This window comes from Triplophysa dalaica, chromosome 17, assembly GCF_015846415.1.
Source record: "Triplophysa dalaica isolate WHDGS20190420 chromosome 17, ASM1584641v1, whole genome shotgun sequence".
Taxonomy (NCBI): domain Eukaryota; kingdom Metazoa; phylum Chordata; class Actinopteri; order Cypriniformes; family Nemacheilidae; genus Triplophysa; species Triplophysa dalaica.
In genome coordinates this window covers 16,596,256-16,623,027 of record NC_079558.1, presented here as the reverse complement: position 1 = coordinate 16,623,027, position 26,772 = coordinate 16,596,256, and the positions used below count along the sequence as shown (strand labels likewise).

General features: G+C 38.1%; 1 protein-coding gene across 2 annotated transcripts in view; it reads left to right on the top strand.

Moving 5' to 3' along the window:
• grid1b (glutamate receptor, ionotropic, delta 1b) overlaps positions 1-26,772 on the top strand; it is a 261,369-nt gene that overhangs the window by 25,407 nt on the left and 209,190 nt on the right. The gene's annotated exons all lie outside the window — the stretch shown is intronic.

Here is a 26,772-nt window from a genome sequence, read left to right as displayed (position 1 = left end):
AACAGCAGGAGGTTGCACATAAGAAATGAATTTGCAATACTGTTGTAGCTAATGCGGCAACATGCAGGTTATGGTCAATCAATTCAAGGTAATTCGATGTCCTAGTATGCTTTTTTAAGAATGAGTAACAGGCAAGATCGGAAATTAGTTGAGGAAAAGATCAAATATGCGCCCAAATGTATGATAAATGGGGAAGAAACGCCCCATGCTCTGTTAAATTAAATATATAACTAATATCACTAACTACTATATTACTACTGTTACTAACTGTAGCGACTGAAGGTAAGTGTGAAAATTAACTAAAAAGTCGATTACAGCATTACATGTACATCTGCATGAGCTGGAGCGTTTTTGCTGGGTTTAGCATTACAACCAGTGAGAGACGGAACTGTTGAGATTGATAAGTAAATAGCCAATCAGGAGCGTCTAAATGAGTCACCAGTGCAGTAGAGTTTAAGTGCGCGATGGTCACGGAGTAGTCGTCACAATGTAGTAGTCATTCATCGCTTTATTTATATTGAACGTTGATTGTGCTATTTCTGTAAACAGTTTAACCCAAGTGTAAGCAAACAGAAGCCATGCAGCTCCTGTAGTGTAACAATATTTTATTTAGAATATATGTTAACATCCTTGCTGACAAAACAATAGAAACCATCACAGACATTTTAATGGTTTCCATTAAAATATCACTATGAACCAGTTATCCATGGAGATCATTTCAAAATTCCTTTATGTAGTGTGTTTTTGGGCATTTTTCATAATAGGATTAATCTCCCAGATAACACCCCACCAAAATAATCGGTCACATACTGTACCAGTAGACACCAGTTTCCATTAAAGCCAGTACATTTTCTATTGTGTTTAGGTCAGGATAACTTTTTTTGGGATGTCCTAATTTTGGCAAGGTCGCATATTAATTCTAGGGGAAAATATCAACCTTTAATGGAATGTGAATTCCTGAAAGTTTTTAATGCTGTCAAGTTGCATGTTTTGTGAAAATGCATTTAAGTTAAACGTCCAAGTCAATTCTCTACCATATTTAGCATTAAATATCTTTGATATCCTGACAGTTAACACTTCCGTCTATATAATACAGCCAAATGTAACAAATTCAACATGATTCCCCTCTTGATTCTTACTGATTTGATAATATTTAATAAATCATTACGGCACCTGTTTAGACACTTTAAAATAAAAAAAATGTATGTATACATTGCAGTTATAGTAGTTTATTTTTACTCTTTTTGGGCCCCTGCCTTTCCAGAGGTCTGTGTACGCCACTGGTTCGGATAGATTTTGAAATGATTCCCTCCTAATCACAGTTTTGCTGGCATGACCCAAGACTAATGCCACAGTCACACTAAACTGCAAACATTTTACAGAGAGCCCCGTGTATCTGGAGGTCGAATGGGCTTCCTACACAGCATTTTTAAGCAACTACAGCGTTTGACCAAAAATCAATTCCTTGGTGATGAAAAAAGCCGGCGCTGAGTTTGGAATAAATGTATTTTTAAAAAGGCGGCACTCTCATTAAAAAAGAATATCACTCACACCTAGTAATCATTGTTTAGACAGTTTCATTTTCCTCCGAAGCGGCATCGTTTTCTTCATGAAAACAACTTATCAGCATGCTAGCAGTGCAGGGGTGAGGATGAAAGAATTGTGACTTAAGTAAAGAGCAGCTCTCATAGTAAAAGCATATAGATAACGATTTACATAATCATAAATATAAGGTATGTAATTGTACATCTAGGAGGTGTGTGTCCTCCTAAAATCATAAAGACATGGAATGAAAACGTTGTAGGTGGAGGTTTTGATTTTCAAACTGAATTCAGTGGTAACCCGAGGGGAGTAAAAACTGTCCCTCAGATTTTTTAAATCAATTGGTCCCGGTAAATACTATGGATGAGCAGCGCCTCTGATTTTAAATTTGACACAATTCAGATAAACAAGCTCTCAATTTTGATTGAATATTAATACATTTGTTAATACTACAATGTCAAACAGCATAATCAACACTACAAAAACATAACTACAAGGTGGCCAACTTTGGCTAATTCGTATGAATACGTACAATCTCATCCGTACAAAGTATGATTTGTTTTCACGCCAGTAACGTTTACGGGCAGGGTTGGGGGTGGGGCTTCAGGACGGCTTTTATCTAGTTATCGTTTTTTACGATTCATAACGTACGAATTCATACGAGTTAGCCATCTCGTAAAATATCTACGATTTCCGGTTTGCGTATTTAAATTATTATACAATTGCTTGATCACATGCATGTGTCTGCATGTGCCATGTTTATCTTATCTTCACTAGAATTTCACATATTCACATTTTTTTATATTCTCGTCCTTGTCAGATTACTACACAAAAACAATATACAGCTATGTATCATCATTTTTTAAATCTGCAATAAGGAGAAAAACTATATTAAAAACTACAACTAAAGTTGAACAGCACTAATACAACACCTGTTCCTCTTGCAACTAGGTTTCAAGCCGGTGAGGTGACGTTTCTCATGCGCACACGGACATAATGACATCAGTGAGTGTGAGAAGGAAAAGACAGGTGGGGAAAGCACAGACGGAAATCTGAAGAAAAGTGGGGCTAGGATAGAATTTATTTTTAGTTAGATAGGCTTCAGAATTTAAAGTAGACACAATCTCGTAAATCCAGTAATAAAGAAAAGTGCATGTCTGAGACAGATACGTGAGGAGCAGTGACCCCGGTTTGTGTCATGTGTGCACTGTTTGAGAGCTGTTTACCAGGATCCGTCACTGATTTAGCAACATCTAAAGGACGGTAGGAATGATACAAATAATTCAAAAACAATCCATGCCATAAATTGAAATCAGCTTGGGTTATTCATAGAATTTGAAAAATCAAAACATCTTTTTTGCACAAATTTAATGACTGCACCTTAAGCTGCTTTGATGGAAAAGTCACATTCCTCCCCTTTCCTCATCTCGCGCTCGTGCCAGCGGCGTGACCTAGAGTAACCAGACTGCTGCTTTAAATTATATATATGACGTTTCTAAAGATTTCGAACCTCCGCACAGATATCAGGATTTATTATGCGTCACCTTCTCAAATGCAAGCCTGTCTAGTGCCAGTATCATGAAGATTTGCAGAAGACCAGAAAGTATCAGAAAGCGTGTAGATGTATTCTTTCAGTGTGGATCACCAAAACACCACAGATGTTTAGTTCTGAATGCTTTTAGCATGTGTCCACCAAAGCGTTTTTTAAAGGTCAATGTGTTTTTTTTCAACTATTTGTTATGGAAATTCATTGGCAAGGCAGTACTGTTTCTTCCATGCTCAACGCTGAAGCGCTCCGTGTTTTTTTTTCAGCCACTGAGAGTTACCATTACTAGTACCGAATTACTTCAGCGGATATTCCGTATCATAGCAACCAAAGTGCCTCAGCTGAAAAAATCCTCTTAGGTGCTCACAGCCAACATTTTCAGACAAGCACCTTAAAACACGTTATTGGACACGCAGGCTTACTGGTTATGTTATAAACGATATGTTAGATCACTAACTTATACACTTGTATCATAGAGAAATCGGCGTCTAAAATATGTTTTTTAGGTATTTATATTAATCTGGAGAACCAGAATATAACGATGGATTCAAAGTGGAATATCTTTATGATATTTCTCTCCAGAAATGCACCCTGTGGAAAAAAATAGCACTTGAAAATCAGGTGAAAAAATGCGACAAAGCTTTCTTAAGAAAGCAAAAAAGCACTTCACATTACCCGTCTCTACCCAGTAGGCTTTGCAATCGCTACAATAATGGTGCAGTTGGGAAATAAACTGCCAGGCATTGGGAAACCGCACACAGAGGAGAACAGAAAATCGATCTCTTTCTCGGACATCCAACAGCACAGAGAAAACCATGGCGTGGGATGCTGATGGCATCTGTCATCGCAGACTCTGGTGGGACGCGAGGCCGACATGGGGTCACACTCAAGGGGTATTGTCATTTTAATAGACAAGCATTTCTTGTCTGTCGCGGATCATTTATTTGGGCAAAGAGCAGCCGTTACCGTGGTAGAGGAAGTGGGCGCGGCACCGGGGCGTTTAGTAGAATGCTTGTGACAGCTTGTGGATGGCGGGCAGAAGCTGTCCTCTTTGATCTGTCAAACCTGCATGATGGAACACACTCCATGTGTACAATCTGCTCTTTCGCGAGATAACGCACAGCTGGGGCTTCAACCCCATCCGCCTAATGCTTGTTTTGACATGGAGATGTTGACAGCCTATAGTGATTGAGGACTTGTCAAAATCCAAAATCCAGGAAGTGATGAGCGGTTATTTCACGGGTCAGCGTTTAACAGCAGACCTGAATCCTTAACTATCCCGATGACCTTCCTTTGAACGTCAGCGAGTTGAATGTTTTATGATCGGTCGTCTCTGAGAAACGTTGGTCTAATTTGTAATCATGCATTTGAGATTTGAGACTAATCAATAATTTTCATTTTGGCACTTGAATTAAAATCTAACTTCTTAAGTTTGTGTATACTCAGAAGTCTATTTGGGTAGGGTGCCCATACATCCCATTTTTTCCCGAATTGCGGCTGCGTCCTGCGGAGGTCACATTTCTCCACCGCATATGTCATCAAGGTTTATTATTTCAGGTTTTATTTCAGGAAAGCGACAGGTTGGCACATATGGTCACCCTAATTAAGCGGGCTCTCTCCCGACACAAGGCCTAGAACATGTATTGCGGTTCCACCACCCCTGCTAAATGTAATTACACATCTATACCTGTGTCTAAATTGATTCATTTTTTCTCACACTTTCCTCATTTATTGCCAATCCTGCTGCCTCATGTGTCTTGTCCAACCAGATTGCTGTAGAAGGAAACCTCTTGGCATCATGCTAACGCTTAAGTCATCCCCATGGCAACCGATACGCATGCATACGGCCTAAACAAATGGACTTGATTTTATTACTTGGAAAATGATGGTACAGGCAATCAGTCCTTGAAACCAGAGTTGAAAAAACAAATTGGAAATTGGTGCAGTGTGAACAAAGCCTGTGACTGCAGCTCCCACTGTAATGATCAGACCTCTGTGGTTTCAGCGATGAAGTAATTGTCGGTATCAGAGACAGATCACGAGCTCAGCCGTAAAGTAAAGCAGGAGATCAATATTGGCAGAGTATTTAATAAATCAGTGCCGCTTGACTTGGTCACGTGCGTTTAGGAGGACTGTACACTGACCATTGGCCGACCAACATAACCTAAGATTGAACAGAGAAAGCCAGCTGGAACTGGATGAGTAAAACAGAGATAGCGAGAGAGAGAGAGAAAGAAAGAGAGAGAAGGGTATGAATTATGGGTTGGGGGGTTCAATCTGGAAAAATTCTACAATATAGCGAATTGGATTTCTGAAAGCACTGTTGGACTGGCCTCATTAGTCAGCAAATACACACATTTGAGTACATTGCAGAAAAGTTTTATCAACCTATTGCGTGAAAGAGCAGCACTTTTCTAAACGCGAGCATTCTCCATGTAAATCCTTGCATTTTTAGAGTCTTGTATGTGGTGGGGAAAAAAAATCGGCAAAATATTTTTAGAGACAACACAAAAGTTTCTTTTTTGGTTGTCTGATGGTGGTTCTCCTGCAAATACTTTGTGAAAGAAACAATATTTGTTTTCTCGGTAACATTTGACAAGGTTGTGAACATTATGCATTAGCAAACATAATTGAACAATGAACAATACATCTACGACATTTAGTTATCTTCATGTAAATTTTAGCATTTACTAATACATTTTAAAAATCAAATGTTGAAACTGTTAACAGAAGTTAATGCACCATGAAATGCAGCATGAACAATACACATTAATTAACATCAACAAGGATTAACTTATCTGAAAACCTATTATTAATTGTTAGCTCACTTTAGCGAACGCATTTACTGATTATAAACTAAACCAAACTTATTGTAAAGTGTCAGTATTGTTTCCCCTCAACTCATTTCTCCCATCTCCTCTAAATACAATGCAGTTAGTGGATCACAGACAGTCTTTTATTGCAGTGTATGCTATAGAATTGTCCTTGGCGTGAATGGGCATTTTATTTGCGTAAAAAGGTACCCATAGCAACAGCATTTCTGGTCAGTATACCTGTCGGACAGTATATCAAGTAAACAGTCATTTTTGAAGTTCCTATAACGCTTTATTACACACACTCAAAATAAATCGATACATACGTATAGAATTTAATTAATGGTATGTTTGGGTACCTATGTTGGGCAATTACAGATTCAGGGTACGGATTGTTCCCTAAGAAATCCACCAGGAATCCCTAAAAAAATTCACCATACATGGAAGTTATAAAATGATTGGAGAGAAAAGAGAAGTAGTGGCTACGCATGTACAGTGACAGAGCGCAGCATAAGCGTGCAGACAGGCAGGCAGGTGTAGGTGTAAGAGTCAAATGCTTGCAGGTGACAAAGCCGAATGCGGTTCCTGCGAGACGAGAGAGAGCGATATCGTATGCCGCTTCAGACAAATAAAGTGCGAGCAGTGGGGTGAGGAGAAGCACAGCATTTGGGAAATGTCATTTGTGGTGCCGTTTTAATGCATGTGTTGGGGCAGGTGGGTCCTGCATTACTACATTAAAGAAACAGCCACAAAGGACTTCCAGTGAACAAGTCTAATCTAAAAACAGCACACAAAGCTGCGTATCAGCGTTTCTGCATTTATCTCTACAGACAGAAAACACATTAAACGGGAAAATAACAATATAGTTGAATTGCTACATGCACACAGCTAATTTAATGACCTTCATAAGGAATGATTAAGTGTTGGGAAATATATACATCACTCTCTTTACTCCTGAGTGCACACGTAGTATCTGTGTGGTAATATGATTTATGTGACATCACTTGCATGTTTTTTTAAATATAATTCTGTTACTATCATTCTGCCAAAGATACATACAAATACATTTTTGTGTTTCTGGACTGCTTGAGGGTTTATACCCTATGATAGTAGAAATGTTTTCAATGGTGGACATTTTTGCAGAACCATTTATACTGCTCTACATGTATTTGCATGGCCGTTAGTGGGCAGCAATGCTTTAAAGTAGTAGCTCACTTTCAAAATACATTTTCATGATAATTTACTCACCCCCATGTCATACAAGATGTTTATGTGTTTGTTTCTTTCCTCGAAAAGAAATTAAGGTTTTTGATGAAAACATTCCATTTTCTCCATATAGTGGACTTCAGTGGACTCCAAACGGTTGAAGGTCAAAATGACAGTTTCAGTGCAGCTTCATAGGACATTAAACGATACCAGACAATGAAAATGGGTCTTATCTAAATGACCATGAACATTTATTTAGAAAGTGAACTACTCCTTTAAGTTTGTTTTAACACACACAGATTGAAAAAGATATATATTTTGTCAGAAAGAGAGTTTATGTCACACATAAACTCTGCTTTTCAGCGGTTCAACTTTGTTAAAAAATTTTTTGATGAAGTAAGGGTTTTTTGTTAGGCCATACTTTCTTAGGAAAAAATTTAACTTTCGATTTTCGAAATGTTCATATTGTACCCATAATTATATGATGATTTTTACCCCTTGCAACTATTAGAATGCTTTTAAACATCAACATTCATAATAATATGCAAGCAGCTTGGGAAAAATTCTATGCTGTCAAAATACTGTCATAAATCAGACACTATGCACATATTTGTAACAAAATATTTTGGCACACATCCAATCTGTTCACATTCACTAACTGTGTTTACATAAAAATTCACTAACAAAGGAGCTTTGATACAGATGAAGTGAATCAAAGCGTTCAGGTAAGAACCTGAATTAAAGCGAGTGCCCTTCAGAGAGCGTGCGCACACAGAAAGCCGCCTGTCAGACGTGGCTTTATAGCGCTATTAATAACTCTTTTAAAATCAATCACATGCCATCCTGCTCTGTATTTTCTTGACTCAAAAACTTCAAGCCATCATCATTAAAAACTGCTCACATATTTCAATAGCACAGTAAAAGAAAATCTTTACTGATTGAGAGATTTTATTATCAAAATATCAATAATATACTGTATACATTGTCACCTCTACGTAGACTTTCTACTTCTGTAGAATTCAGTCTTTCTCAAGAGCTTTATGAAGCCTTATAATAGTTTCACATATTTATTTGAAATGTACAGTCTTTTTCTTTCAGGAAAATGAATGAAAACAAGTATAAAGTTACAGTTCAGCTAGACAGTGGTATTAAATATTTAGAAAAAGGTACAAGACTTCTCATCTATCAAGAATCAAACGTCCGTTTTAATAGGACATTCATCAACACCAAAAAGAAAATTGCATTTATCAAACCATTTTCAGGGGTCTTTAAACCGCCATGAGATGCTTCACTGCGGGTCAGTGTTTAATTACCTCTAGCTCAACTCTTCATCACTACTCACTGATCCCTTTAAATACCAGCACACTAAAGACGACTGAAGAGATATATGAATGCTAGTATCCTTCAATGACCCTTAAGAAATAGAGAAAGCCAATGGACGCATGTTTTCATCTTAGCATAGCCAATTATCTGTAACTCCCCATCAAACCTCATCATCCTCACCGCCATCTGAAACGAGACTCATATGGTACTTTATGGCATTGGCTCCGTTCCAGCGAGTGTGAAACCCTCAAGGGTATCTCCTGAGTTTCGACTCCTCAGTCTGCTGCTGAAGTCAGCAAAGCACCTCGCAGCTTAAATGGATATCGCCATACTTGAGCCTGATTGGATAAGCAAAATGCCCCTGGGAATGTTTTTATTTCCTTCATTTTTCTATATTTGTCAGTTGTTGTAGTTGTAAGGTTACTTATTGGATGACTGATTTGCCTGTTAACAGAGCATCTCTCTCATGGCAGGTGCAGTGAGGGGGGCTGTACGTAAAAAGCCCAGTCAAGTGTAAATCTAGTTTTAACCTGCCAAGAAACTAAAAATGTATGAAAGGTAACCAACAAATATAAAAAAGTAAGAACAAAAAGGAAAAATATTGCTGACTTCAGTGAATTGGTCAAATTAAGGAAGCATTAAAGAGAACCTAGCATATGTTTTTTTAGGCCCTACTTTGGTTTATGGAGTGTCCAACAACAAGTTTATGTACATACAATGTGTTTAAACTAGTGGTGGGCCGTTAACGGCGTTAATCTATTCTCAAAGTTGGGTTGGGAGCTGGGTCTATACTACGCAAGCTATGATGACTTTCACCTTGATATTTTAGCGCGGATGTATACCAGCTTGACTGCACTGTACGGGGCGAGAACGAGATTTTTCAACTCGCGTCATTCGCGGAAGCAGAAGCCGCCTCATCATCTCATAACCAGGGCTTCATTCGCGCGATTCGCGCAGCAAGTAGGTCTATTGGCTCTTTGCATTAACATATAAATCACTCGCGCTTGACACGCTATTCGCGTTTGGTCTGAACACAACATAACGTTACTGTGAAATTACCGCATCAAACGTGACGTGCTAACATGGATGCAGCTATGAAGCCGCCGGGTTTGCTTCAGGGAATATTAATTTTTAAGAAGCTTCCCAATGGAAACATCGACAAGACTAAGGTTGTTTGCACCTTGTGCAATGCGGAATTGGTTTTAAAAAAAAACTTTCTCTCAACAGGTAGTGGTCTAGCTTTAGTTGAAACCAGTAACTTTGTATTGAGATCTAATGTATTATGGCTCCTGTATGACAGGTCGCTTGTTGCTCCCTCACTCTTTGTAAGTCGCTTTGGATAAAAGCGTCTGCTAAATGACTAAATGTAAATGTACTGTAGGAGCTCTTCCAGTCTCAAGTACCACCTAAACACAAATCATCCCTTAGCTAATGCGAAAGTAAACACAAGTTCATCTTATTGAACATAATTTAATTTTCATCACCAATTATCATAGTAGAACAGCTTTCTCAAGCAATTTGAGAGGCATTTTGGAAACAGTAGATGAGCCCCTGGTCTAATGCGCCACCTGGCTTGAGAAACCCATTCTCAAAGACTTACTTTTAGTCATTATTTGGTCAGCACACACATTCTGAATGCCTTCGGCAGAATTCAAATGAGCCATTTTAATCTAGATTAATCTAGATTAATTCCAAGATTAATCTAGATTAAAAAAATTAATCAATGCCCACCACTAGTTTAAACGCTATAATGTCGTAATAATAGGCAGTTATTCGTACCTTACTTCTTGACTGAGTCTCAAATGATTCGTTCCGCAATTCATCCGTCTAGGCCCCGCCTTCCCGCTAACCTTGTGTCATGTGATTGGTCAGATGGTGTAGTCTGTTGTTATTGGTAAAACGCGTTCTTCATTTGTCGCAAATGGAACCCCACTACCATCAATACAGGATTACGGTTTACATGTGTTTGGATGTCATGTATATTATATGTGTAGCTAGAGATGGCGGCGATTTTACCTTACCAATTTGAGCCCGAGTCTGACGAGGAAGCATCAGAAGACACTAATCCACAACAAACTCCACCACGACTGGAGCGGGATGTTTGTCAGTGGCAAGTGACAACTCTTGTCATAAAAACTCCCAGTGTGACAACATGCATGTTGTGCTTTTGCACATCAATGAAATAAAAATATTATAATTTTTCTTAAAATACTGTTAATACGTTAGTAATACTATTATTTCGTCTTAACTGTGTGTCGTCATGGTACATAGAGCATTTCAGAAAGTCGACGTTATGAAAAATTATTGTAGTATCACCCAAATATATCTATATAGGTGCACGTGCGGCAAATGTGTCAAAATGCAAAGGTAATAGCCAGATAAACAAACTAACACCCCAGAAATAACGCTACATGCTAATGTTAGTGTAATATGCATTAGCTAAACACAGACATAAGGTACGAAAATATTTCTTGACGTTAAGACAAAAATGAATAGACACACTTACAGGTTGTGATTCGGTCAAACTAACAGGTCCAAATAGAGTTGGTATTGCCCTCTCTTTCAGGGATAGTCGTTTCACATATCCTCCAGTGAACGCGCAAAGATTATTAAACCAATCTTTGGTGAAATGACGCGCGCACAGTTAAACCCTGGGGTAATACTCCTTTCGTATCGTTTGAAAAATGAATTGTAACCATTTTTCCCTCAGACGTTCTTCCTTTGGTTGTTGAAATAAGACGGATTTAGTTTCACACCGTAGAACACAGGTTCTAGACATGATACACACGCATCACGAACGAGCGACAGTGTTTGGGGGAGGAGTCAGTCTCAGCAAAACGTAGGCGGGACTATGTATAGTGACGTAGATATGCAAGTGTACTAGTCCATGTCTCGTTTGTGTAATTCTGAGTCGACTCCCATTTTTACAAGCAAAAAGCTTTGTTATTTATTCACCTTCGAACTTACAACTTGGCAGACTGCTTACTTTCAATCACGGCAACATAACAGACTGCATGAAATGTCATTTTATGATCTCATGCTACCTACTCTTTAACATAAACTTTGTGCCATCAAGCCACCAACTGACAAAGCAGCAAACAATAAAATGCATGTTTTTCACAACAATTCCAGGCTCTGTCAGAACCATTGTTACCTTTGTCTTGCACACATGGCGATTTGTAAGTGACGATATCTGTCTGTGTCTTGTTGAGTTTGTCTTCCATTTTGTGCTTTGTCTGCCATTTTGTACTGTTTTGTATTGTCCTGCCCTGATTATGTGCACCTGTATCTTGTTTCCCTGATTAGTTTATCCATTTAAAGCAGGCGTAACACACAGGGTTTGAGTACCTACAGATTAGTATTGCATACCTCATATCTTCGAAGCATATTTAGTTTGATCACATTTATAAAAGATAGAAACAGCTTTACTATGGAAGCAAATAATAGACATAATGTTTTGAAATTTAACAGCCTATGAATACTTGAGGGGGCACGGTGGCTTAGTGGTTAGCACGTTCGCCTCACACCTCCAGGGTTGGAGGTTCGATTCCCGCTTCCGACTTGTGTGTGTGGAGTTTGCATGTTCTCCCCGTGCCTCAGGGGTTTCCTCCGGGTACTCCGGTTTCCTCCCCTGGTCCAAAGACATGCATGGTAGGTTGATTGGCATCTCTGGAAAAATTGTCCGTAGGGTGTGAGTGCGTGAGTGCGTGAGTGAATGAGTGAGTGTGTGTGCCCTGCGATGGGTTAGCACTCCATCCAGGGTGTATCCTGCCTTGATGCCCAAAGACTCCTGAGATAGGCGCAGGCTCCCCGTGACCCGAGGTAGTTCGGATAAGCGGTAGAAAATGGATGGATGGATGGATGAATACTTGATTTTGAATTATTTTACTTTGGAAACCATGTATCTGAATTTATTTGTTTCGAATTTACCTCTATGGAATTTAAATATGAAAATTCTTGTTTTTCAATTTAAAAACCAGAATTTAATGCTCACAAATTCAGATACAAAAAAATCAACTTACAGAATTTCAGATAAAATACATTCAGATTGATCAAATTTGATTGCTCTTATTCAGATCTCAAATTTCAAGTTAATACTTTTCAAAGAAAACATATGTCTAATTCGACTGCTCAAATTCAGATCGAAAAATTCAAGTTAAATATTCACATGGTAACATCCGGGCTACCGGATGTTACCTCTTCTTGGATCATGACAGACAGTCAGGTTGTCGTGCTCTGATAGGCCGCCCGACGTCGGTTCATTGGTTCGGTTCAATGGTTCGGTTCAATGGTTCGGTTCAATTGCTTCCGTACTTTACTATTGTTTTCGAAAACATACGGCGCAATTAGGGGGGAGGGGTAGGCTGAACTAAAGCACGTGCGCACCCATTGTCAACAAAACACAGACATCAGTTTCACTCACAGCACAGATCCACTCTTTTATGTACCCTTTATATGTCATTCATGTACAGTAACGTATAAGCAATGCCTTGGAACGTGCAACATTATTGGATGAGTTGTCGTAATTTCAAGTGAAAAATGCAGAGAGTGCGAGACATATCGAGTGACCCCGCCCCCTAACGAATAGCGTTTAGTTTACGGCATACGGTCAGACAGCCTGGCAAAGCTACATTTAACAACGTAATAGCCACAGTTTTGTAAAAGTGTATTTAAAAAGAATAGTTAGATCAGTGTTACCAGTGATGTGTCATTTGAAGCTTGTTTTTTACGTTGGTGAGTGACACTGGCGTTTGTCTTCTCCTTTTATCATCAAGGCTGTGATGTCCGATCTCTTCAATATAGCCTTAACACAAAACATACTGTGTAGACTTGAATCGGATCAGATACGTTTTGTTTTCTCAGCTGATTTGCGCTTATGATCGCTTATGCGATCCGGTCAAGCGATACTTACGGAAAATCGTCTAGATCATGCCCTATCTAGTGCATTATGCGTCATTCACCATATTGGACATTATAAATGTGCGAACAAGTGGCTGATATGAGACGCCGCTTCCACAACTCTCATGTTGAAAGGGGACTCGCTGGAATGCGCATATCACAGAGGCTGTGAAATGGCAGTCACAGTGGAATTTTGATTCAAGGGTGAAGTACCGCTTTAAGGCTCACTAAAACGTTCATTTTCATTTCACTGGGTCTTTAACTACGGAACCCTTTTAGGGACATGATTCCCGGACCAATAACTTGTGAGCTAAACGTTGTTATAACACACACAACACATTATTCCTTAGACAAGGATCAACAACCTAGTCTTCCTCAAAACGAGAATATAAATGTATCTCTATATGAGCAGGCAGCATGGAGTAGTCCAAAGAGACCGTCTACAAAGTGACGGTAAATCTGAAAAGCGTTATTTAAAAAAATTGTCATTAATAACTTAAATGTTACACACTGTAGTCTCACCAAATTCAGATTACACATGAATGGCCTCCTACTGAATCTAAACTGGTTTTAGTTATACTACATTATGTTGCACTGAAGTTTATTACTATTTTTAGTAGCCTAATGATCTTCGGGTTTTGCCCTTTATAGAGGATCCCTTCGGTCTTGTCTCAGCCGGCTCCGGCCTGGGGCTCGATTTGTGGAAATTAAGTTCAAGTTCATTGTTTACGTTACGTAGAATGAGGTGTCATTTGTGTAATAAGAACGTTTAGTTCACTAGTAATTAGTCCGGGAATCTGCGTCTATAAACCAATGTTAAAGGAGCTAGTCTCAAACTCAGCCAGCAGAAAATTAAACAAGAACTGTTTGTACGAATTCAAAATGGTTTGCGAGATAATGCAACGGTTTTGCGAGATAACGCAATGTTTCTCGGGGAAACGCAAAGATTTTGCTAGATAACGCAAAAGCATTAAAAAAAAATTCTCTTCCCTCTCATTTTTTCCACCACCATGTCCCTAAAAGGGCTCCGTATTTAACAAAAACTTTTTAAAATAAACAAATATATACAAATATACAAATTTACAAAATGTAAATGATTTCAAACCTTCTTCTTACCCTTAATGGCAACAGTAATCTTATAATGCTGTTTAATCTGACATGTCCTGTGTGATTTTGTGGGGAATAAAAGTTAATTTAAAAGACATCATTTGATTAAACCCATATAAAGCTAGATAAAAAAATCAAATTAAATGTATTGTTTTAGAGCTGGTGATTAAAAGGCAAAAGATATAGATGGCCGCTTTAACTAAATTAAGATAGTAGAAAATAAAACAAAAAAATCTTTTGTATTTTATCTAGTATTTATGCTCCTTCTAAATGTTATAGTTTAAAAGGTGGTTCTTTGTGAGGTTTAAGGTCATGTTTTATAAGGACAAAGCTTCTTCCCCTGTAGCTGCTAGAATGTTATGTGAATAAAGGTGACGTGCATTATCTTTCACTAGGGAGCTGTTTAATTGCTTTCAGCCAATGACTTTTACCTCCCCTACCCATGGAAAAGTGCCAGGTTAAGGAACAATTCCACAATGTCCCGATGAGATCGTTCTTGACAGATCAGTGAGATTAATTTATTCCCTAAAATCAACAAGCGTTTCATCTCTTTGTAGTCCCCCTTTGTATTACAAGATGCTATTATTTTGTTTGACAATTATTACAGGTGCCAGGATAATTTATTTTTCATATCATGGCACTTAATTTAGTCATTCAATGGCAGTTTTCTTATATGCAAAGTAACAAGGATGCCAATGGCAAACTGTTCATTTCAACAGGGTTGTTTGGATGGAATTCCCTATATACACATTTGAAGCCAGTTGAAGAGAAGGTTTTGAAACCAATGTCACCGCCAAGGTTCACTCACATTGAGCAACATTGAAGCTCAAGGTGCAAAGTGTACCGTTGCACAGCAGAAAAACCAAAATATTTATTGTCACCGCTCAGTTATTCTATGAAACACATTAGTAAACCGCTCACCAGTGCCGGTTTCTTTGAAGGATCCCTGTAGGGAGTAGGTCATAGAGTGGGCAAAAGGTTTAGCAGGGAAAGGGACTAGCTAACAGCTGGCGTTGACAGCTCTACTGAATCATTCTGAACGAGCTGTATGTCTTATATTTGTTGCCCGTAGCCAGTGTATCTGCCCATGAAACCTTGATAAGACCCAGCAAGCTGTTTCTTTACTAGCAGCGTTCTCTACGTGTGGCAGCGTTTAGCTTGGCGAGCGCGAACAACTTGCAATGTTTCTTATATCACATCAACATCATATTTGTCAACAAGCGTTACAATGATAAAAGGATGGCATGTTAAAGTGGATAGAAAGAGATAAGAGGGCATGTGACCGATTTTAGCATATTAATCGTGTTTTTTGAACCCCTGAATGATTTGTTCACAAGGGCCACATCTCCGCTCAGAGGAAATGCACGTATTGTAGAGAACATCATGTGTATCGCTTTGTGAAGCTCCATTCTGAAGTGGAATTGTCTGCGGTCTCCGAGCACAAGTTTTCTTCAACTAGAATCCAAACCTGAGGGGAGAAATTAGCACATTCGACAAGGCCCCACATTAACTTTACTGCGCCTGTAAATCAGACATCACTTGATTTGGAACCATTTGCCTCGAGATGCCACTGGCTGAGGACACACAGTGAGTGCTTACATGTCACAGTATTACCTTCATGTTCTCACTAAAAAGAGTTCAAAATTGTTCTACAGTACCATGATACAGTGTTGGTATCATACGAGACTCTCGGGTGACTGTGATTTATTAGATACTAATGAACATGTATCTTGATTTGCACCATTAAGGCCCGAAAGCCAAAATTTGCAGTAGGCTACTTAAATAGTCCTAAGCCCTTTGCAACTATAATACATGAACATGAAATCAAATAGACAATTCTTATTTTTCCATTGTACATGCCAAAAACATAAGTACTTCTACACGTGTTGGTGTGCGAAAGTTCTCGAAGGAGTAATGGATGCTAAGCTGGGCTTCTCACAACATTGTATGTGTTGGGCTGTCAGTTCCAACTTTGGAGAATGGAGCTCAATTGCAACTGGCACGAACAAATGAAAAAGTCATGCTTCAGGATTTGTCCCACAAGATGGCTGCTGGGATTACGGTCTGCATAAGCAAGTTTGCTATTTTCTAGCCTGCCCATGATTCCCTGCGATAAATTGGTCTTGACTTCTTTGAATGACCCCTGGCTTGTTGGGGGCTTCATAGACATCACATTAAGCTCCCTTTTTCCCATTACATCCTTCAGACTGGCATCTCGCTTGCGTTAGGACGGATGACTTTGAATGGGTTGTGACTCTGTCAGGAAGGGGTTGTTCCTCAGTTCCCCGAGCAATGACCCCATCTCAGACTAGAGCGACTGTTGAAAGTGAAGACAGTAAGGCATAGAGTTGAAAGAAATGCAATGCAAGTAATTGGTTAGGGGACAAGTACACTGTAGTTTGCATTTGTTCACATGGACGCATTAAACACGATCTAACAGTGAGTAGTGCTTTTCTAAAGTGACAGATCTCAACTTGTGTGTGTATGTGTGTTTTCTAAAGTTTATGAATTCTGACTTCAGCGTACAGACATTTATTTAGTGTCATATTTAATTTCTTATTTTATTATCCTCATTATTCTTTGCTATTTTTCTTTTTAGTTTATTAGTTAGATTATATTCATTTATTTCTACCTTGTAATATTCTTTATTCTGTTGGATGCTGCATATGAATTGTTTTCACAGGTAGATATGAGTTTCCAGTGTTCTCATCCTCAAGATTCGTTGTAACGTCACAAGAAAGTGCTCTGAAGCAGTAATTATCCACTGGTATAATATCACCTGATGTAAGTGGTACTAGTCAGACGGAGTTAGAATGAGCATCTTAATGCAACCATGATTTTTTTCTATAATAAACTTTGCTCATTCTATTATACAATCACTTCGTCTCTTGACTGCTGTTCTACCCTTTCACCTTTCACAGAATCAATCACGTATATCCTAAACCATTGACATGTGTTTAGAAATGTAAACATTATTGTGCTTTTAATCCCAAAAAGTGCAGCTCCCCAGTTTACTTCAGCATTTGTTCACATGCTACTCTTGCCACGACCAATATGGCGGCGCCGTTGATGTATGGCAGCAGCTGACAAAAGTAGTCAATGCACGGTCTAGTATTTCTTATGTCTATGTGCGCAATTTATGACACGCCCTATTGGGAGTGGCCCTCTTTAGAGGTTACCGGACCCATTCTGGAGCGCTACGGCCTGCAGAGATATGTACTTGTAGCAAAAGTCTCTTTTTGGGAGGAGCTTTAACCTCCTCTGTGAACGAATAAAGAAACATATAAACATTACTGAGGTAAATGCAGACAAGTTCATTTTGTTCTGAAAATGAAATGGCAATATTTCATATTTTCTAAATCAGTTGCTTTCAGCCTTAAAGCATTAAGCACAAATTTTGCTAGCTATCTTTAGCCATGTGTAACGGAGGCAAGCTAGTGAAGTGCTGTGCGGTATGTAAACCTCACTCCCCGGCCTCAAGGACGCTCTAACGACAGACGCTAGAGACTGCGGTCTTTAGCCTCCTCGCTAGAGTGCCCAACTCCCATACCGAACCGACCCGGTTCAAGATCCGCTTAGAGCGGTGCGGAGCGTTCCGTTTACACATTCATCCAATCAAAATCTAACGTCACCTTGGTCCGATTTGATAGGACTTGCTTAAACCACACACTGAAATATTAACTTACCTCAACTTAACTTACACACATGCACGGACCAATGCGAGTAAGTTGATTGTGTTTGTTTTTTTGTTGGCTAAACGTTACTTTGCCTGTCGGAGCCCCAGTCATAGCCACACTATTTTTAGCATTTTAGCATTGATTCCGATAGCCATACATCCAAACAATTACGCAGGTCCCAGTTCCCATCACTAAATCACTGCACACAGAAATATTAATTCTTAATAATCTTAATTAGTACAAATCACATATGTCATTAATTTGACAGACCCTTATTTAATAGTTGATAACACATAAGACAAATATATCTGGTTTACTTGTTTTAATTGTCAATTTGACATTTTTTGGAGGGGTCCAAGGAAAATCTCGGTGATCAATGCCCCTCTAGCCCAGGGCCTGGCACAAGTTTGTACTTTTATCTGACAGTGTGAAAAAACACTCTACAATCACCTGTACAGGAGTGTACAGTCATGAAAGCTTAAATATTTCATCTGTTTAGTACATTTGTATAAAGGCTGATATATTTATTTTACTTTAGTACATCTCTAACATATGATATGCTATATAAATGTATATGCACTATACGTAATACATTTATGGTAGATGGCTCTTGGTTACTTTTTCTTTTGAAAAGTTGTCTACTGAAGAACGCAACTAAGTTTTGTTTTGATCATGAAACCGCCTGGATTTTGTTGACACTTCAAAAGAATAATGCTATAATCTTTGGCCTACTGGGGCTTCTAGCTCAACCGCAAATGAAGTGTAAGACATAATTTGAGTGATCGTAGAGCTGTTTAATAATTAATGCCTTAATAATTGGAAATCAGCATCGATTCATCTTAAAAATAAAACATGATCACGTAATTATCATTAGAGTTGAAATCAGCATGTTCATAGCATCAGGATCAGACAGGCGTGAAACTTCACATCAATCACTGTACCAAACCCCTCCGTCAAAATCCTGCCCTATCGTTCCTTAGACCTGTCAACAGCTCCTAATGCTCATTAGTATCAATTATCAGAAAAACGTATTAATGATGAGTGGAGGCATTGGTGCTGTTTGGGAGGTGTTCTGGGTGGTTGCGCAATCGCTGTCTCAAAGTGCTTTGCATAATTTCTGTTAACTTCTTTTCTGTTCCAGTGTGCCTTTCTGTGACCTCTCCCACATTTCTGTCTGTCTGATCTATTGTTCTTGTTTAAATATCTGATTAATAATTGTTTATTATTTCTCTTCTTATGCGTTTTGTGTTGCTCCTCACGTACAGGACAGAGATTCGGTCAAGCAACTAATAAACACTGTATTTTATGATTAATGATAGGTCACATTTTAACTGAACCTAATTCAAAAGTCTCGAAGACTGCAATATGAATGGTCTCCAGATATAACTTCTTCTTCGGGATGGGTTTTGCCTGGTGAACAATAAAACATGCAGGAGAACATAACTCAAATTGCATAAAATGCAAACGCATATCTGTTCTTAACATTCTATACCATTTATGCTAATATCAAAGATTTTTAAGATATATTAGGTGCTTATCACTGTGCACACTGTATTAGCAAAAAGTACCATTTAAGGTAACTTATAGTAAGGCAGTTTTGCATTTGTGTTGCACAAAATCTAGAACGTTCATTATGTGAATCACCCGATTTTGGTGGTTTTATAGATGACTGCATGTGAAAGAAAAAAAAGAACTCCTGCCATATTCTAAAAACCCGGCTGAGGAAGACCGAAACAGTTGTTAAGAGTTGTATAGATGCAAAGATATCAGTGTGAGAAAGACGCCGCTTCTAAAGGAAATAAAAGACATGCCAGAATCCCTTCCACTTTGTCTCCATATCCTATTTATCACCTCTTTGTGCCATTGCTCTGAGACGGGCTGTGTGTGAAAGAGTCAGGGGAGATAATCGAATTCAAATCCCTCCTTTCCAGAAACAGCCAAGTGAATCCTAAACCCAGGTTGGTGGTCCCAAGCTATTCACATCAAAAAACTACCCTTGACAGTTGATAATAGGTGTGCTGCTCAACAGGAACGTAGCAGGTGTTTATCAGATGTATTAATCTCAGTCTAAGTATTTTTCCCGACATGAGGCACACGTTGAGCGGTTGATTACTTTTCCCCAAATATTCTGTTTTCATCCTCCTCTGGGGTTAACTTTCACTGTGGCATTGGTTACTGTTTGTACTGCGCTGTACCTGTTGAAGGTTGCTGATGAAATAAGATAAGGGTTCCTCAAGGGCATAAGCTGGGCCCTTATGTTTTGTTCCAACTAGTGCATTTTCTTAGCTTTAGAATGATATTCTTACTCATTAATTAAATATTCTTGTATTCGTTGTATGCAATTAGTTATGCTTTATTGAAACTAATTACCTACATTTGGGGCTAAAAAGGGTGCTGTTCACAGAATTAAGAGAGAGCATGGGATACATTTATCAACCCGTGGAGATTCTGATTCATTCATGTATTTGTTTATACAACACATATTGAACACCATGGCCCAGTTACATGAAGCACCTTACGTTTTTCCCTTAAGTGTGACACTTAAGGGGTGATTTTCCTTTTCCAAAGCCAATGACTAAGAGAATAACTTAAGTAAAACTTAAGGTATATTTATATAATCCACACTTAAGGGAATATTACACTTAAGGTGCTTTATGCAACTGAGCCCATTTTTACAGATAAACACTTTAAGTGTAGTACAGTATGGCAATGTAAAGTAATGAAGTACAGCCGATTACAATGTGTAGTGAAGTACCATACAGTACAGTATACTATAGTACTGTAGAGAATTTATATTGTTTCTTCATATTGATTATGCATTGACATCTAATGAACCTTACAGCTAGACTGAGTGTGCCATAGCTTTGATAAGATAACATCTTGAGAGAGCCTGTAAAAGTCACAGTGTCGGGAGAAAGGGTTTAGTCCATCCATAATGTGGCCGTGCAACAAAGCGTAAGAATTACTGTAGGAAGTGTGCTATTATACATGTATTTTAAACCCCAGCTTCTTTAACTCGCACCCACAGGGACTAATCCACTAAGATTTTAGTATAATGACTTCATACTGAGCTACTTTGTGTTTCTCTCTTGAGTTCAGTAAACACCCAGTGGATTAAAGGCTGTTTCATTAATAAACACATATCTAAAACCAATTAAATAAGGTTTATAACTGATAGAATATTTACTCCCATATATCGTGTTTTAATTTGTGTGTACTCATCATATTTCCTCAAAAAACGAATCAAACAAAAGTATCACATGGAAAGGTTCTATCATTCACATCTGTAAATCTGCTTTGATTCACAAATCAATTTAAACCTGAGTGAGGAAATATGAACCAGTGGGATTTGGTATAGCACATTATTTTCACAATATTGTGATTGTTTTCTGTGTGGGGAAACACAAAGTACTGGGATACATTATGGTTTATTAATCTTTTTTTTGGATTGCTCTTAATAAGAGAGAGTTTCAAAACATATTGCGTGCGTATTGCTTTACACTGTAAATTGTCTGCATGTGTGATGTGAATGCAGATGAGTGTGCGGCTGTTTCTAGCGCTGTACTTTCCAACCCTCTGCCCTTTCTAACAAACTAAAGAAAACATATATTACACACTTAAAAAGTCAAAGTATTGAAATATTTATTAACTATAGTTGAAGATCAATAATTGGCTCATGTGTATTGACTTCTCTTTGGAGAGTATCACAGGACTAGTGTATTGATTTTTTGTTACACAACCACTCTTTAATGTCATATTAATCTAGGGTCTCCTTGGACACATAATGGCAATCTTATTATTTTGATGAAATCTTTTTTAGTTTTCATTTATTAAAAGAAGTAAAGAGTGGTGTAGGGCCCTATGAAATCATTTATTTTTTCCCCCATTACTCTGTTTTTTCCGTTCCGTACAATAATAAGTAATATATTTGCCCATGTGAAATAATACCTCAGTAAACTATAGTATTCACTATTAAAAACCCTACAGAGGATACGCTGAATCATACAGGGGAAAATCTCTAATATGGTATAATGTACTTGTGTCAATAAACCATTTCTTTCAAGTCCATTTTTCCTTTTTTTTCATGTGTGCTTCAATTTAAGTACTATTTTTAATTTTAATAAAGAAATATATATATATTTAATAATTTGACTAGCACATTAACTTCCATTTACTAAAGTAAATAATATTCTAAGTGGTTGATTATTAAAACAATTTAAGGGGGGTGGTGTGGTAAAATGTGGGTGTTATAACTTATTCAAGATAACCGCACTTTTATTTGGACAGGTCACCACAAAGGTTGTTTGACAGTAGCTTCAATGCAGTTTAAGGGGCCGCACGTGCATTACGAGTGCAGTACACTTAATCTAACCACTTTTAGTACACTAATGCAAAGCAAGCAGATTATTTAAACGGCATCTGAATAATTCTAACGTTATTCACAGCACAACTTGTATTTTATTAGCTGTTTTCTGGTTACAAAGTAATTCATTTGCCAGATTCGGTGCCAGTCCATGTTATACAGCAAATTATTGCTATTATTTCATTATATCATGGAAAATCACATGACATTGTGTGAGAAAAGCATATTTGGACTCGTCAGCAGTTATTAAACTGTGGTAAGCCTGTTCCACCCTTGGGTTCTGTGTACGTCGATTGAATTTTAGAGTGTGCCGGTGAATGCACAGAGCAACACGGAGCGAATTAAGCACTTTGGATAAGAGAACATATCCTCACCCCCGCTGATTCTGTACAAACTTTAATCTGTAGCATGCCTCTGCGCTAATCCATTTGCAACAAAACTTCAGTTTGAGAATTAAGGGTAACATTGACAGGAGTGAAGGCCACAAGATCATGAGCTTAGTCTCATCAGCTTTCATTTGTCAGATCTCGCTTTCTGAACGTGTGAAATGAATTTCGGCTTAGAAGTGGACGGAAATGGTTTTCTTTTAATGAGCTTGTTTTTGATGAAATGTGCCATAATGCGAGCGCACACACACAGAGACACACACTTCTTTAATGGGAAGGTTAACAGCATCTGAAGGACCTTATGGCTTAATAGTCTGCTTTGATGACCTGCTCATCACTGGCACTTAAAGTTTAGTAAATGTCAGGAAAAGATCAGTGGATGAAAGTGAAGGTGGAACTGTAATGCAGGGTTAATATCATATATAATCAATTTTCAGAATCATAAGGCTATTTTGCAACTAAAAGAAACCATCTAACTAATGGCAATATAGCCTTTGTTGGTGTTTTAATGTAAGAATTAACATTAGATTTAAAGAAGTATTTTGAAAATAATTCATTGATTTCTTAACTATTTATACAATACGGAATTTTCAAAAAATGTTTGAAAGGCCTTTAAAGGGGTCATATGGTGCGAATATGTGTTTTTCTGTGTATTTTGTGTGTTTTAAGGTTCCCGTGCATTTATTAGACACTTAAAATTGCAAAAATTAAAGTGTCGGAAGCAAATTTGCATTATATCTAAAAGCGAATGCTCACCCAGACCTGCCTGAAAAACCTTGTGTAACCACACCTCCACAAATCTACGTCAGATCGTGGTATGACTTAACTAAGACCACCCAAATGTATACGCAAGGAAGGTGGGCGTACCTGTCAGTAAAATTTCTTTTGAACGTGATGTTTCAGAGAGGCGGGGCAAAGAGGAGATAGAAACATGCACGCTATGTGGAAAATATATCCTTTTTTAACCTTATATCGTGTATACACATTGCATTACATCTAAAACAAACGATAATATTCGTTTAAGCCGTGTCCCCTTAATGACCCCTTCAAAACGGTAATAATAACATTTAATGGACGTATTTTGATGTTCTCATGTGAATTATGCATTCTGCTAATTATGTGTGAGGAAATAGATCTGCCGTGGGTGTTGGATTCATAACTACACGACCTTCTTACAGTTCCTCTGAGTAGCAGTGTACAATTTCTCTATTCAGCATGTCAACGAGGGGCAAGTGGAACGCCAGGCCGGGGTACTTTAAACAGGGTGAGTGTTTTACACCCTTCAATTAGCCTCTATGGCTACGGATGACCTGCATGTTTTCTCCTGACAAACACTCCCTGGCCCTCTCATCATACACCCCCTCACTCTGCTTTCTAGCACACGCGAGCTGAGGAGAAGAGATATAGAGCTGCTTTACACTGTTAGAGAAAGCACAAAATTAGTCAAACTTTTGTTTTTTGTCATGGTGATATTAACTGTATTTTTATACCGTCTTTTTTTTTGGAAACTGATGAAGATACTACTAGAAAAAGTTAGGTTCTTTTATAACAATGATCTAAAGTGATACCATAAAAAGTAAAAATAGGCTGAAAAATTGGTCTGTTCTTAAAGGGATACTCCACCCAAAAATATGTCATGAATTGCTCCATAACCCTGAACACAGTCCTGAACACAAAGATATTTGGAGAAATGTTAGCTACAGACATTTCTGGGACATCATTGAGTACCATAGTAGGACTTAATAAAATGGTTGTCGAAGGTGCCCTAGAACTGTTTACTTTCCTAAATTCTTGTTCAACAGAACAAAACATTATACAATCAATTGTTCTACTGTAGTAGCTAATGATGTCCCAGACATGTCAGTTGCTAACATTTTTCCAAATATCTTTCTTTGTGGTCATCAGAAGAAAGAAATGTGTACAGGTTTGGATAAACTTGAGGTGTAAATTATGACATAAGTGGAAGTTCCAACCCAGAGTTTACGAGTGTTGAGAAAGAAGACCGTTTAAAGTTATTGGATGTTGGATGAAGTAGTATTTTGAGGTCAATGGAGAATAGTTTGATTCTTTGAAACCAGCGAATACCTCACAATTTTTCTTTCGTGCATTTAAAAGTGTTTAAAAGCTCACCTTTAGCCCGCACTTGTCAAACGTTTTACTAACAAGATCAATCGGCCATCCACAAGGCTCCTAAAATCGGTTAAGAGAATAGCAAGCTGCACCTTATGCACCGGACAAATAAACACTTATTTCCACTCTTTAAAAACCAGCATAATCTTAAAGTTTCTAAAAGTCTTCATAGACTTGTAGATTTGCTCTTGGGCCAGCATATCTTCTCATAACCTTGATCTCATAAGGAAGGCACTGCAAATTCATGTACCATGCTGTTGCATGATGTCTGGGCCAATGAAATTTCCTCCTCCTCTCTTAATCTTTTGCCCCAATAGCACAATGATCCTCTGGGTCTCCACTGCACTCCATCATACCACAAAGGGCTGTCCAAACATTTACACCGAACACCACCAAGAACTGGAAGTGTTCCTGGAGTAGCAGAGCCCCTCGATTAATCAACAGCGAATCCTCTGGGAAGATAGAGGACGGTGGAGAGCAGGCCGTAGAGTCAGTGGTCATATCCAATGTTCTAAATGAACACTTGCCCAGCAACAAATGAATGTAAATTTGTCACATGTACAAGTAGTACATGTAGTAGAAGACAAAACAATGATAACTGGATCCTCGCTGAGCATCAGAGGATCACATGAGAACAATTATTCGCATTACATACACTATTAAAACAAAATTTTCATATCAAATTTTCAAGCAGCAGTAAATACTTATTAGTACAACAATTAGATACATTACTAGAAACTAGAAATAAAGAAATTCCAGATATATGTACATTACGTGATACAAACTGTTATGAACGACTCAAGAGTCAGATGCAGGAGAAGGTTGGTTTTATTCGACCCACCACAAAAAGGCTCGTACAGGGAATCATGTACACAAAGACATAATCAGAACGTCAAGGCAGCAAAAGTCAATAAAGGCTTGAGCGTTCGGCCGGGAGGTTCAGGGGACTGCGCCGAGAGGTGTGTATATCAGCAGGGAAAAAAATAGTCAGAGACTTAACTCACAAAAACAAAACGAGTCCGCCCAGAAAGGGCCAAGGAAAAAGTCTACCTGCTGCAGACAGGTAAATACAAGGTAATTCTGCCCCGTGAGGGCCAAGGATATATCCATTAATCGCAAGACAAGACTGGACTGGACTTTACTGGACAACCCACAGGTGATTTAAACCAAATGGACTGACATCAGACAAGAGAAGACACAGGAAATATAAGGGAAAGTGAGCCGGAAGAAAACAAGGAACAGTTAGTTAGTAATCAGACTGTTATCCGATATAAAACGTTTATGTACTGGTATCAACTTTTTTAATCTATTTTCATTTAGGCTTTGGTGATTTTCATTATATAATAACTGTAAAAATAATTGTCTGTCGGAATGTGATTTGTCTTGATGATAAGTGTGATGACACCTTCATTATATTTGATCCATTAAAAAAAAATGTACACATGTCATAAACCTGTCTTCGTTTAAAGACTCTTAACTGAATGTATGCTTTATGAGAAGACAATATATCAAGGCAACTTTCTAAAACGTCAAAAATTTTACATTTAATTAAATAGCATATATCATATTAAACAGAAATACCCTTCCAGCTTATAGTATATTGAAATGGATTTATGAGGAATAAAAATATAAAGTAACAAATAAACTGTCATGTATCGTTCACTATGCTATTTAATACTGCCAGTATGAAATGTTTTTGGCTGATTTTATCCAGCTGTTATTGGCTGGTGTAACAAAGTTAGATCTGGATTGTAATCATATCTAAAATGGATCCTACAGT